Genomic DNA, 13,245 nt, shown 5'->3' with positions numbered 1-13,245 from the left:
ATGTGCTCCAACAGATGCAGTTCATAGAACTGTGATGGCTGTTGCAGAATTACGGACTAGTGAACTTCCTGCGTCAGTTTGTTTAAATCTTACCGATTTCCGGCATTTTCTAGTAAAACGCATGAAGTTCTCAACGGAAACTCTGCTTCATGCAGTTGCTAGAATTTAGTTCTGTCTTTGAAATGCGACAAACCTATTCGAGTCGGTCCAGCAGTTGCCTCATAAATGCATTTCCGCCTTTTTCGTGCATTCGAATAGGGAAATCGGAGTTAGTCCCGAGGTGGAGCTTTCTGTATCAAGGAGCAGTGACGTGGAAAACGCGGTAGTATTCGGATGTGCGTCTCAAGCACGGACTATAGACTGCAGGCAGAGAGACGCGCAGTCTCTTACCGATACAAGCAGCGACACCTTGAGCTTGAAGAAGTCGCCTCCTCTAAGGCTTAGATCTTCCGAGTCAACGCAGTCACGAAGACATTGCATCTATGAGAAAAAAAAATCGATCATCGGGTGCTATAGAGCACGTTTGTATTCGTCAGTTTGGTTAAAGTTCCAGGAGTACTATGGACTATGTGTACTTTGTGTGCTATGTGTACTTTGTGTGCTATGTTTGCTCATAGTATGCACCACGCTGAAGCGAAACAGCAAGTAGCAATGGCTTTTCGAGGCTTAGCATTGGCGTTTCTTTATTGCAAGGAAAATTCCACGACAAAGATGCATACCGTGGTAAGAATCGTTGTGTTAGGGGCTGTGCCGATTGTACGGGCATTCTAAAGGTTGTGTCTTGTGATGCGTAACCAGAGAAATGCTTCAGACCTCTAGCTCAGCATTTCAAACATGTTTTTATTGGTTCAGCGACAAGCAGAAAATATTGGTAGGTTTAATATTATTATGAGCATCTCTTATCCGGATGTATGTTTAAATAAATCGAGGTCGCGTTTGCGTGTACTTTTCCAGCATTCGCACTTTGGTGAGAAAATATACGGATATATGCTAAAGCACGAAAAAGAAAACGGCTCAACTCCTATACAGCAAGCAAAGTAGACAAACGATGTTCAACTGCACTATGCTCTTTAAAGATGCATTACGCTCAGTGGTTCAGCTCCCCAATTCCTACAGATAATGATCCAACTGCTACCTCGGGGTGAAGTTACACTTACCTGGTGTCTGTATCGGTCGTTGTCCACGCCGCGAGTGGCCTTGCAAGCGTCTTGGATCTTCTTGCCCTGGGATAGTTCAAGATTTTCTCGGTGCGATAAGGACAGCAGCTGTGGTACTTATGTAATTGTAAATGGTCCAGAACATGCCGGACGATGAACGCAACCAGACGCACAGCCTAAGAATTCATTGTCATAAATGCGCCTACTTTCCTGTGCTCAAAGAAACAATGGTCTCAATGGTCTCAATATTAATGAGTTCACGAGAGCAGTTGCTTGGACATTCACACATGCGGTGCCTATCAGATCTTTGTATCAACGTTCTGTCTGTGTCACTCTAGAAGAGTGAGCGAGAAGTAGGGGAACCTAGGGGCCCGATTTTTGTTGGTCACAACCACGTAAAGCCAACAGTTAAGGAAGCTAAGGAAAGCCACAGGGAAAAACCTTTTGTTATTTTAATTGAAATGTTCAAATGGTAGGGTAAATCGAAATGACAGTGTATGAAAAAAAAGTAACTTGCCCCTCATTTGAGTCTCACCCACATCCTCCGCATTACGCAAGATGTAGGAAATATAGTGGTAGGAAATACTCATGTAGCCGTGACTCGCGTAGCACCAGTTTTTTTCTATATGCTTTTAAATGACAAGATGTCAGACAGATACTCGATTATAGCCTTTGGAAGGATATTGTACTCGTACTATATTGTTACACTGCTACGGCACAACATTGAGCAAGAAGGAGCACGAGCTTTGGGCTGAAGAAGACGCTTCAGTGGCCGGCCTGCTGTGGACTTGTCTCTGTGAATTGTGTACATACTGTAAATAGATTTTCCGCCTTGCTTATTCCTTTCGCAACATTTTCGAAACGTGTTACACTGCGCTGCACAGCAATATCATCCAGAGCTCTTAAGAAAACTCGGGAACATAACCGCTTTTCTAGTAAGTTAGTTTTTATTAAGAATTTGCGAAACCATTTTTTAAGCATTAAGCTACTATTAGATGAAGGAAGACGCATGTCCACTTACACGGCATGTCGTGTTTGGTACGGTAAGAACCAAGTTTCCTTGCCTGAACTCAAATATAAGACGTAAAATCGTACCGGTTGTGTTCACAAGTTGACGCTGGGACAAGGGGTCTGATATTGCGGTTCGAAGGCCTTCTCACTCAAAGGCTAAGTGCATAAAATACTGGCACGATATTTTCAACTGTTCATTTTGTTTCATTAAATGAAGGTCCCGGACCTCTAAATCCCAGAAAAATACTGGCAAGCCTCACAGCACCTGTAATTAATTTAACAGCTGGTCTACAGCTAGTTTCGGTTTCGTTTCTCAGGAGTTTGCTGTTTCATGACGTCATGACGCAGAACGTAATCACGTGGGAGAAGGACATTGCGACGTTATTACACCTACTCCGACTCGCTCGGTCGTGTGCTATGCGGCTACGTCGACCCTCACAGCGAGTAGCAGCATAGGAAGCGACGAAGCGATCTGGAGCGAGTGCAAAAACGTCACAACGTCCTAATCCCACGTGACCACAATCTGCGTCCTGACGTCACGACACAGTAACCTCTTGGGAAACGAAACCCAAACCAGCTGCAGAAAAAATATTACAATGAATTATTTCAGGCACTCTGAGACTGATATAGTATATGCTCTTTGAACAAAAAAATATAAATAAATAAAAACGTAAAAGACGTGGAGTACTTCATCCGATGCTCTTTACCAGGAACTTTGCAAAACACTGCCCTACTTCCCACTCACCATGTTCGACAGGGACTGGCTGATAAAAGTAAGCGAGACGAACTCGTACGTAGTGTAGGCCGCGTAGAACAAACTCCCGTAATTTTCTCGGCCGCCAAGTCCATCCGTGCAGAGGTCGTACACCGCGGTGCACAGAAGCAGCAGGACAAAGACGCCGCTCATCACCAGAGGCCAGTTCCATACGTCGTTGACCGCGTTCTTCAGCTGCTGTATCTCGCACAAGTTCATCCGAACGGTTTCGAGGCGGCGCGTCGGAACGTCGCAACCGTGACAAGGCGTCGAGGACTGGTCGATGTGTCCCCAGGCGACGCATTCTTCCAGCACCTTCAGCTGGACCTCTGTGTACTCGACAAGTACTTGAGAGGAAGAACGCAGCATCGCGGTGTGGACGTTATCGTAGGAGTAGTAGAAGACGGAAGCCACCATAAACTTGACCCAGAGGTATGGCCGCGTCCAGCCGCTGTCGACTCCGTTACTGAGGGTCGACTCGATCGTTCGGGGCACCAGGATCGCTTCCATGGCGGACACCGTACAGTAGATGATGCAGAGACACGCCCGCCGCACGTCAGACCAGAAGTACCGTCGTGGCGCGCAGCACTCGCATGAAGGCATCCCGATGCGTTTCTCGAAGGCGGAGGCGCGCGCGTAGAAGCCGATGATGTCAGAGGATCCACGGAAGAGGCACGCCAGGTTGACGATGATCCTGACGAGGGCGACGGCGTTGCCGACCATGCGCAGAGAGCTGTCGAGGATGTAGCGGCTCCTGGCCACCCGGAAGCCGTCGTGGATGATGTCGTCCACCACCGTCCAGCACAGGAAGGCGATGCAGCAGCACGAGTACGACGTGTACCAGCTCTTCCAAATCACCTTGGGCGGGGCATGCTGGTTGCGACCCTTGAAGAGGTTGCGTATGAAGAAGCATCCGCACGCACGACAGAGCCGGCCGTGAAAACGGAAACCTCGAGCCATGAGTGAAGCGCAGTTTGAGGGTCGGTGTCGACCGGTCGCCGAGCCTCGGCTCACGGCTACGCTCTGCACCTTCGACGGGAACAGTCGATGGAATACTCTCACCCGCTTCTTCGCCGGTAGTCTCTGCGCCGAGGCGTGTAGCTCTGGATTTTCCTTCGAAAAAGAAACCTCACGTCGGGAGCGAACCAGGGTTATGACGACAACACATGTAGCATACTGCGTTTCATAAACCAGACACGGCATCGTATGCCGGGGCTCGTGTCAGCCAATTATTATAGAGTGCCGGCGGCTTCCTCCACGCAAAGAGATCGGGGGGGGGGGGGGGGGGGGGGGGGCTCGCCCATTGCGCACTGTTAATCATTCCGTTCAGCGCACTATCAGCGCGGAGTACGGTTAGAGGCGGACAATGGAAGAGCCCTCCTTCAGGTTATTTTTTCTGTATAGATGTTTGAGATAAATGCTTCGAGGTGGCTGATTTACGCTGCTCGTAGACAAGAACATGCGCTCTTACTACATTGGTGGGTACAATAACTCTCTATAGCCACTTAAGTGTGAGACAATTAGGGACTTAATTACTCCAGCAGGAGTAGTTGTAGGTACTGCCTTTGTTCTCAGAGCACGGTGTTCCTTTCCGAGTTTGAGTCATCTTGCATACTTACTCCATACAAGAGAAAGGTTCATACAAAGATGAAGACTTGAAGATGATCAACAGCAACGGAAGAAGTGGTGTAAACCTGGAGTCAACGTTTCGAGAAGAAGACATCGTCTGAACGAAAAAGCCGAGTGCAAGTCGCTGACGAAGGCGAGTCTTGTTGCCGAGACGTTTTATCCAGAGACTTATAACTTGTAATCGACAACCTGAGGAAGTGCTGCGGTGCTGTCCATTGAGAGAACGACAAACTGTCAAAGGTCTTTATAGAGGTAAACACGGCACTCACACCTGCTCCCACAAACGGACTCGGCAGTGCTCTCCATTTTTTTTTTTTTGAGCATGATGGCTCTTTTTATATTGGTCTATACTTCCCCACCACCTTCCAGTATACCTAGTATTTGAAGAACCTCGAGTTTGAGTAACATACAGTGCTGCAGCGAAGGTTTGCGGGGACCGTGTTAGGCCTAAATCTCGAAAGTTTCAAAGCACAGCGTCATGACTCACCGTCATTCGGTCACTCGAACGCCCGTTTCCCATACCACTTCCAGAGAACCACCGAGTGAATCAACCACGCATCGGCGCGTATTCAGATTGTAGCGCGTGACACTCCTGACATATTTGCTACATGCGAAGTATTATTGACCGTTGGCTTTTCCAGGCGGCAATCCGGTTCTGCGGCGCGCGTTCACGCGAGTGCGTGCTTTTGCTTGCATACTGATTGCCCCATTTGGATCGATGAAAGAATGTACCGGAAAAGGTGTTGGTAAGTTTTTTTGCATAAAAAAGAGCGCTTGGGAATAATTGACGAACTCGCAACGAAATCAGCAGGAGCGTATCACATGTACATGAATCTGTAGCAGCAACATCTTGGCGTGTAAAACTCGACTTAGAGGGAACGTGGGCGTCGGTACAGATTGAATTATAAAGTGGGCTGCGCATTTACCTCGACGATATACATCACCTCAAAGTTTAGCGCACCAAGCCATTCTTGTGAATATACAGCAAATATTTAGCGCCAATCACTTCCTCGGTAGCCCCCGCAGATGGCGCTTTGCGGTTGTGTTTGGAAACTAGCACATTTGGCGGCGGCTTTTATTTCGCCTATTCAGCAAATAAAAAGTTGAAATGGCAGTACCTAGGCACGATTGAGCTGCGTACCTATTATAGACAACGAACAGAAGAAATGCCCGAGTCTGCAGTAATGAAAATGTTGCGACTGAACTTTAGATACATTGCGTGCCGTGACTTATCATGGATGTCATGACTTATAATGGACTGCCGCCTTGTAGAGGGGGCTGCGGGACCCTGTCAAGCTGCCGTTTGTTCGTGCAGGTTTTACCTGCAGCCTCCTCCATCTTTCTTGATGGGAAATAAACATTATTATTATTATTATTATTATTATTATTATTATCTGACGTGAGTACGTATGTGATGTCGATTCCTGAAACTTCAGTGAAGTTTCAGGAATCGGCATCGCATACGTGGGTGAGGAATTACATTTGCCTTACGTTGTTTGCCTGAAACTTGGCAAAAAGTTGGTCCATTCCCGGCCCACCATGTTCGACAGGAACTGGGGGAGGGGAACGTAACGGAGACGAACTTGTGCCTCGTGTACGCCGCGTAGAACCAATTGCCGTAGTGATCTCAGCCGCCCAGCCGGTCTATGCAAAAGGCGTGCACAGCGGTGCAGAGAACCAACAGGATAAAAAGACGCGGTTTATCACTAAAGGCCAGTTCCACACGTCGTTGACCGCGTTCTTCAACTGGCGTATCTCGCTCGAGTACATTCGAATGGCCTCCAGGCGCGTTGGAACGCCGTCACTGTGACAAGGTTGCGTCAAGGACTGGTCGGTGAGTCCTGGGCGACGCATTCTTCCAGGACCTTCGGCTGTACATTTGCGTACACGACAATGTCGTTCGCCACCGTCCATCGCAGGAAAGCGATGCAACCGCGCGAGTAGAACGTGCACCAACTCTTCCAAACAACCTTCGGTGGTGCATGCTGGTCGTGACGTTCGAAGACGACAGAACTGGCTGTGAAAGCGTAAACTTCGAGCCATATATGAGTGAAGCGCAGCTGGAGGGTCCGTGCCGGCAAGCCGATGAACCACTGCTCACGGTTATATTACACATCTTTGTTTGGAACAGTGTGTGAAATCATCTTGCTCGTTTCTTCAATGGCGACCTCCATGTCGACAGATTTGGGTGTGGAGTTTACTTCGAAAGAAAGAAAGAAAAAAAGAAAGAAAGAAAAGGTTGCAATTTCGCCTATAAAGGCGAAGCATCGATTGCGATGCCAAAGTGGTGGACAGATAGCTGTATGAAGTAAGCATAGTAGGGTTATCGGCCGTATAAACTTGCATACATGGGCATACTAACTAAATTAACAAGCATGGTGTGACGCGCGCACAAGCAAACGTGAACACATCTCACTCGATGACCGCGGAAACTCGATGACAAAATGCTGGAGTGACGAAGCGCAGCAGCAACAGCCAGCGAATTGACCTTCGCGCTGCGTTTCGCGTCAATGCCAACTTAGCCGCGAAAACACCGCACGTGGCGGACTCTGTCCCCGTCCCCGATGGCTTTCAAGATACAGCGGCCCGGGCGGCCATCCGGGCCCCCTGGAGTAGAACGCACGCCCCCTCCCTACCCTCCCCTCGGATCCTTGCGCCCGACGGAAGACGGCACGCTTCCTTCGCGCTTTCCTCGCTTGCGTGCGCGAGATTGAGCCGCGATTGCCGGATCACCCTCGCACGATTTCACTCGCACACACATCACACGGCGTGCGGTGAATATTTTATCGCCCTTAGACTTTATACGGGATCTCACGGCAGTGGCGACGGCGACAGCAGCAATGCGCATGGAGTGTCCATATAATTGATATCGCAATAACAAGACGGTACGAGTTGTCCAGAGTAAACTGTAGTTCAATAACAACACACTGTAGTCCACCTCACTAACTACGCGCATTTCAGCGAAGCCTATAGGAGCTCATTTTCGCCACTCAGTTACGAGTGCCACCCGCATGTTCTAAAGAATGGTGGACGAGGGCTGGCCCACTGTACTAATCCTTTCCGGAGGCTTCCATTCAGTCGGCGTCGCGCGGATAGCGATCAGATGCGGAGCTATTCTTCGGGCCGACTTTTCTGGTTGTAAACACAGGTGGGGTTTAAAAGACGTAAGTGCAAGAATGCCTTCTTGTCTTAAACAGCGGTCTGTGGCTCAATTTCACTTGTTGTCGGCCATTAGGGGACAAACAAACGAACAAACAAACAAACAAACAAACAAACAAACAAACAAACAAACAATAAAAAAGTTGAGAGAGCGTCGCCATTTTTCTTGTTGCTGTTGTGGACGCGCGAACTTCGCATGCGATGTGCAAACGTTCGTTACTGCTGTCTCAGAGGTGCGAAATTGGCATGCTTCAACTTGACTTCTGGGCTGCATTTGAAGACGACGCCGTTTGAGCGCTGCACGGTCAAGTTTTTCTGGTCCGGTCCGAGCCCGAAAGTGCCATGCGCTGGCCCACTCGAGCCCGGCTATTAGAACTTAGCTGAAAACAAAGATACGTTGCGGCAATAAATTTTTCTGCGTTCTATATTATTCTCGTCTTCCGCTTCCACAAATGGTGCAAGATTTTGAAGCATCTGTGTTGCTTTCAAGTACTTATCTAAGAACACTAGAAACACTGAAGTGACCTATGTCGGACTAAGTATGTGATAAACTATGCCGCAATATTTAATTTGCTTGAACCAAGAATGAAGAAAATAAATGAAAACCATTAGTGCATCACACTATGCTTTAGCACGCAAATTACTTTGTGAATGTATATTCCAGAATTTAATTCTTCCCACGTTTAGGAGTTATTTCATCGTTCTAAACATGTTTAAACTTGGTTTTTGTTTTAATCTTAATATGTTTACAGGTAATGCAAGACGGCAAATCACCCACTGCTTGCCAAAAGTGAGCGCAAAACTCAGTTCAAGGAATCCGGGTTCATGAGTACTACTAGGAACAATATTACTGCGCTAGCGGACCAGAGTGTCTCAATGTAGCGAAACAAAGTGGGGCGTATGTGGCCGCTGGTAGACACTGAGACTTTTAGCGTGTCCGCTATTCCGGCAAACGGGGGTGGTTTGGGCGGATTACCAGATGGTCGGGGGCGTAAACATGAGAGGCCGGAGCGGTGAAGCCGCGTGGTTGCGTAGAGCTCAGCCAAACACAGAGCTAAAATTGCAGCAACCTACTATATTGTGCTTCGCTGCTGGTCAAATTTTCGGCAGCGACGTAATTGTGAACACGATTACACCGCTGTAGAAAATTTACACCAGCAGCTAAGAAGAACATATTAATTTTCTCTGTGTTTATGTGGTTGAGCTCTACACCACCAGCTGGCGCCACCAATCTGGCCGCTAAGTTTGGACGTGGTAGTTCATAGTGTTTTTTTTTTCATTGGTTAACCTAGGTAGGATATTAGGCAGCATAGTAGCAAGAGCTTGGTGGCGCAACCCACCGCCCCGTTCCAAAGGGGACGCTCATAACATCCATCCATTCTCATGCTTACGCCCCCGCTCATCCGGCAAACCGCCCGTGCTTGCCGGAATACTGGACGCACTAAAATTCTCTGGTATTAGAGATATAAATACCATAACCGGGCCAATTACGGGCCTGACTTAAGCCCGAGGGAGAAGCTCCTTTGCCAGGGACTGGGCCCACCTCAAAACATGATTACGCGACCCGAGCCCGGTCCGAGGGCCTGTTCGCGGGCCCGGGCTTTCGCGTTAGCCTGGACCCTTGCAGTTGTCTAGATGCGACAGAGTGCATGGAAGCGAATGGGAAGCACGGTGGCGTAGCACCGTTTGGTTTCCGCGAACAGAAAGTGACACGATGAAACAACCCCGGTCGGTGCAACCGTTGACGTTCACTGAAAACTTCGTTCGGCGACCACTGCACCGTTCGTGCTCAACTTGAAGACTCTGTAGTGGAACTTACGGACGAGCACCGAGCACGAGGATGCCTATAGCCGTGTGGCAAATCGGTGGCCCGGAACAGAGTTCTCGTCGGCCACCGCAGTTTGAGAACCCCGGCGAGAAAAACAAAAATACGCTGCCATCGACGCGATCGAGCTAACTATCGAAACGAATGAATGGCCGGCAGTCACGCGAGTATGCCTACACTGAGCTGCACTGGTAGCTGGCGTGCACCTCGAGTGCCCAGTACGTGCCGGTCATTTCCCGATGCCTATAATCCTGCATAACAAATGTCTTGGACGATGACGTGCTGTGGGATGTAGTGTACGTAACTAGCGGCCGAAACCTGGACAAGTATCGTAACAGTTAACGTGCGGTTTTCTTCTCTGACGATGAGATGAGTGTATATTGATGGAATAAATTATGTTCTATGGTTTCCCGCATTGCACATTTCTTACTCAATTTTATTCACCTCGAAGCAAGGCGTCGACCCGTACTCCTAATTGACATCTTTTCGTGATTTGTGGCAGCTTAGGTGACATATAGCTTTCGGGGCACTGCATGGAGCTAGTGATATCGGATATAGATGTTTCGTAAAGCTTTGAATGTTCAGGTGTGATACATCGATCTTACACACTTGTAGACACGCGCACATGCTCGTACAGCGTAGGTATACTGCATACAGCATGGGTCAGAACTCATCAGTGATCTTCCATCCCTACTCATTTCTCTTCCCGTGTATGTATGTATGTATGTATGTATGTATGTATGTATGTATGTATGTATGTATGTATGTATGTATGTATGTATGTATGTATGTATGTATGTATGTATGTATGTATGTATGTATGTATGTATGTATGTATGTATGTATGTATGTATGTATGTATGTATGTACGAAGAACCTGGAGTTTCAGAAAGTGCGCTTCGCTGCTGCAAAGGATTGCGCTGACCGTGTTGGTCCTAAACGCCAGAGAGTTTGAAAGCGCTATACAGTATGGCTCACCGTCATTCGGCCACTCGAACCCGCATTCCCCACATTACTTCAAGAGAAACATCGACTCACCCAACCGCGTGCCCGCGTATTGAAATTGAAACCACCCACGCTGCTGACACCTTCACTAGGTCACAAGCATCAACCGTTGGCTTTTCCGGGTGACAACGTGATCCTGCACCAAGCACTCGCCCGGATACGTGCTTTAGTCCAGCACCAGCTGTGCCGTTTGCATCGACTAAAGATGGTATCAGCGAGCCGGCATTGTCAGATTGTTGCAAGCCGAATGCGCTCGTGAATAATAGACGGACTCCCAACAAGAACTGAAGGAGCGTGCCACGCGTGGTATGAATCCGTTACAGCAGCGCTTCGTATGGTAACAACATGTTTGCCATAGCGAAACTGCACTTAATGTGAACGTTAGCGATGTTCCACACGGAATTACACATTGAGGTACTTATCTCTGCAATAGAGAATGCACCTTCCGAAGTTTCGCAAAAGCTTCGGTATCTCGAACGTAGATTGCTTGTCACGGTTGGGTCCTTGCAATGACATATATTTAGCGGCAGTACTTGTTTCTATCGTCCGGCGAAGTAAAAAAAAAAAAAAACGGAACAAAACGGGAGTTACTGAGCGAATTTCAGCAGTCTGCACGTTATGCGCGCTGAACCGGAGTTGCAGTGATGAACCCTTTCTTGATTGAACTTGAAACAATTAAATCGAGTATTTCTGTACCTCTTGCCTCAACTTTGCGTGGATGGTGGTCTCGCCAAGTATGAAGTGGACCGTTTTTGGAAAAATTGTAATCAAAGGTCGGGGGCTGGTGTAGAGATCCTGATAGCAGTGCACGTGATAGGAGTCCTCGCCGCGCTTTGAATGTCGTTTGTGTTACGCAGACCGATTCTGGAGGTAGTGAAGAACTCACACGCCTCGTATAACATTGATTAATAGAGCTGACGTATGCCTCCAGCAGCATATGTCGACTGGTCTACCAGTAAACTGGAACCATCGTTTGACTTTGACAATCAGCCTCTGGTGCATTCTAGCCAATTTTTATGCGCAGATTTATTCATAAATACGAAGCAATTGCGTATGGTGATAACCGTAACTTTGAGAAATCTTGGAGACAGTGCGAGATAAGCGGGACACTAAAATTTATTTATATATTTGTTTATTTATCTATTGTTGATACTTTCAAGACCCGTAGGTACTTCAGAAATGAGTGGTAGAAAGGAATAAAAAATGCAGGACTATAACGCACGAGATTTAACACTTGGCGTGGTAAATAGCACCCTTGAAGCTCGATGTGTTCGGAGTGGCAGCGAGGGATGCAGGAAGACTGTTCCAGTCGATAAGCGCGCGGGCTGAAAAAGAATCGAACTACAAATGTGTACAACAAGACGGCACAGCAACTCTGCATGTGATCAGTTGGGGGCGAAATGTAGGAAGCAGGTGCAAGTAGTTGCTTCAGTACCGAGTTGTAGTGGTAGATCTTGTGCAACAGGCAAAGATGACTGCACTTGCGACCTGATGAAAAGTTTGGTAAGTTAAACGAGTTCGCTTCATGAACGTAACGCTGGCATGACGTGACTGAATAGACAGAATGAAGCGATCTGGTCAGTTTTTAATGGTTTCGAGGGCTAGGGGCTAGTGATGCTTGAGCGGGGAAGGTAGGAGCGGTGTATTCTAGTTTTGAGCGAACAAGTGCTTTATAAAGTGTAATTAAATATACCAAAGCACGGAGAAAAGACTTCTGCGCGAGTACCCTAGCGTGCGATCAGCGTCAGGGGCTACGTGGTCAACGCGTTTGTGCCACGTACGACAGGTCCTTATAGTCGGTGGCAACTTCAGAACCACAAGGTTGTATTCCGACTCGCACCCAATTTGCCCAGATCACAAGGAAATTTATTCACCTGTAGGTACGCGTAGAATTGCGGAATGAATATTGAATACTATATAGCGTATCGCACATACAATACATCGTACTTGATATAAGCAAAAGAATTGAGCAGACAAAACAGTAAATGATGTCTGCTTGGCCCTGGCTCTGCCACTTCCGCTTCAAAATCGCTATTACAATGTATAGGTAAAAACATAGTCAGCGCGAATTCATGATTGACACTTGGGGCCCACACAAGTACAGAGCATCTACTCAAGCAAACGAAAGTATCACTTAGTATGAGGAATGGTGTCGAAGTCTGTGTTGATGAAGTTCATTGGAGAACATCCCAAAGCAGGAAGAGGTTTTACATCTAATGTAAAGAAATGTTTCGTTGTCTCCGGCCCATAAATAAAAGGGCAGTTAACAGAGTACAAGAAAATGACACCCCAGAGACAGAGCGCTCTCCTTCACCGGCTCCTGTGTCGTACTGTGCATACGCTACCACACAGTGTCATGCTAGATTCTTTTGTGTGTGTGTGCCTACGTGTGTGCGTGTTTTTGTTAACGTTTTCCTCTATGTCCTCTTTTTAACCCATATCTCCCATCCCCAGTGTAGGGTAGCAAACCGGAGACTGATATCTGGTTAACCTCCCTGCCCTTCCTCTTCATCTCTCTCTTGAGTGCGAGAGACTGCAAATTGCTTCCTTCCGTGCCACCTCATTCTTGATTTAGGACTAGTATCTTGTACATTGCGGCGCGAACGAAAACAGGTGCCCTAGTGAGCTATTACAGCTCAGTGTGGATGTTGTGGTGCAGTTGGCCATAGCGTCCATTTCAAGAGAAAGGCCCCTCGTTCAATTCA

Source organism: Dermacentor andersoni, chromosome 10, assembly GCF_023375885.2.
Source record: "Dermacentor andersoni chromosome 10, qqDerAnde1_hic_scaffold, whole genome shotgun sequence".
NCBI classification, from domain to species: Eukaryota; Metazoa; Arthropoda; class Arachnida; order Ixodida; family Ixodidae; genus Dermacentor; species Dermacentor andersoni.
Note: the sequence above shows the minus strand (reverse complement) of the source record.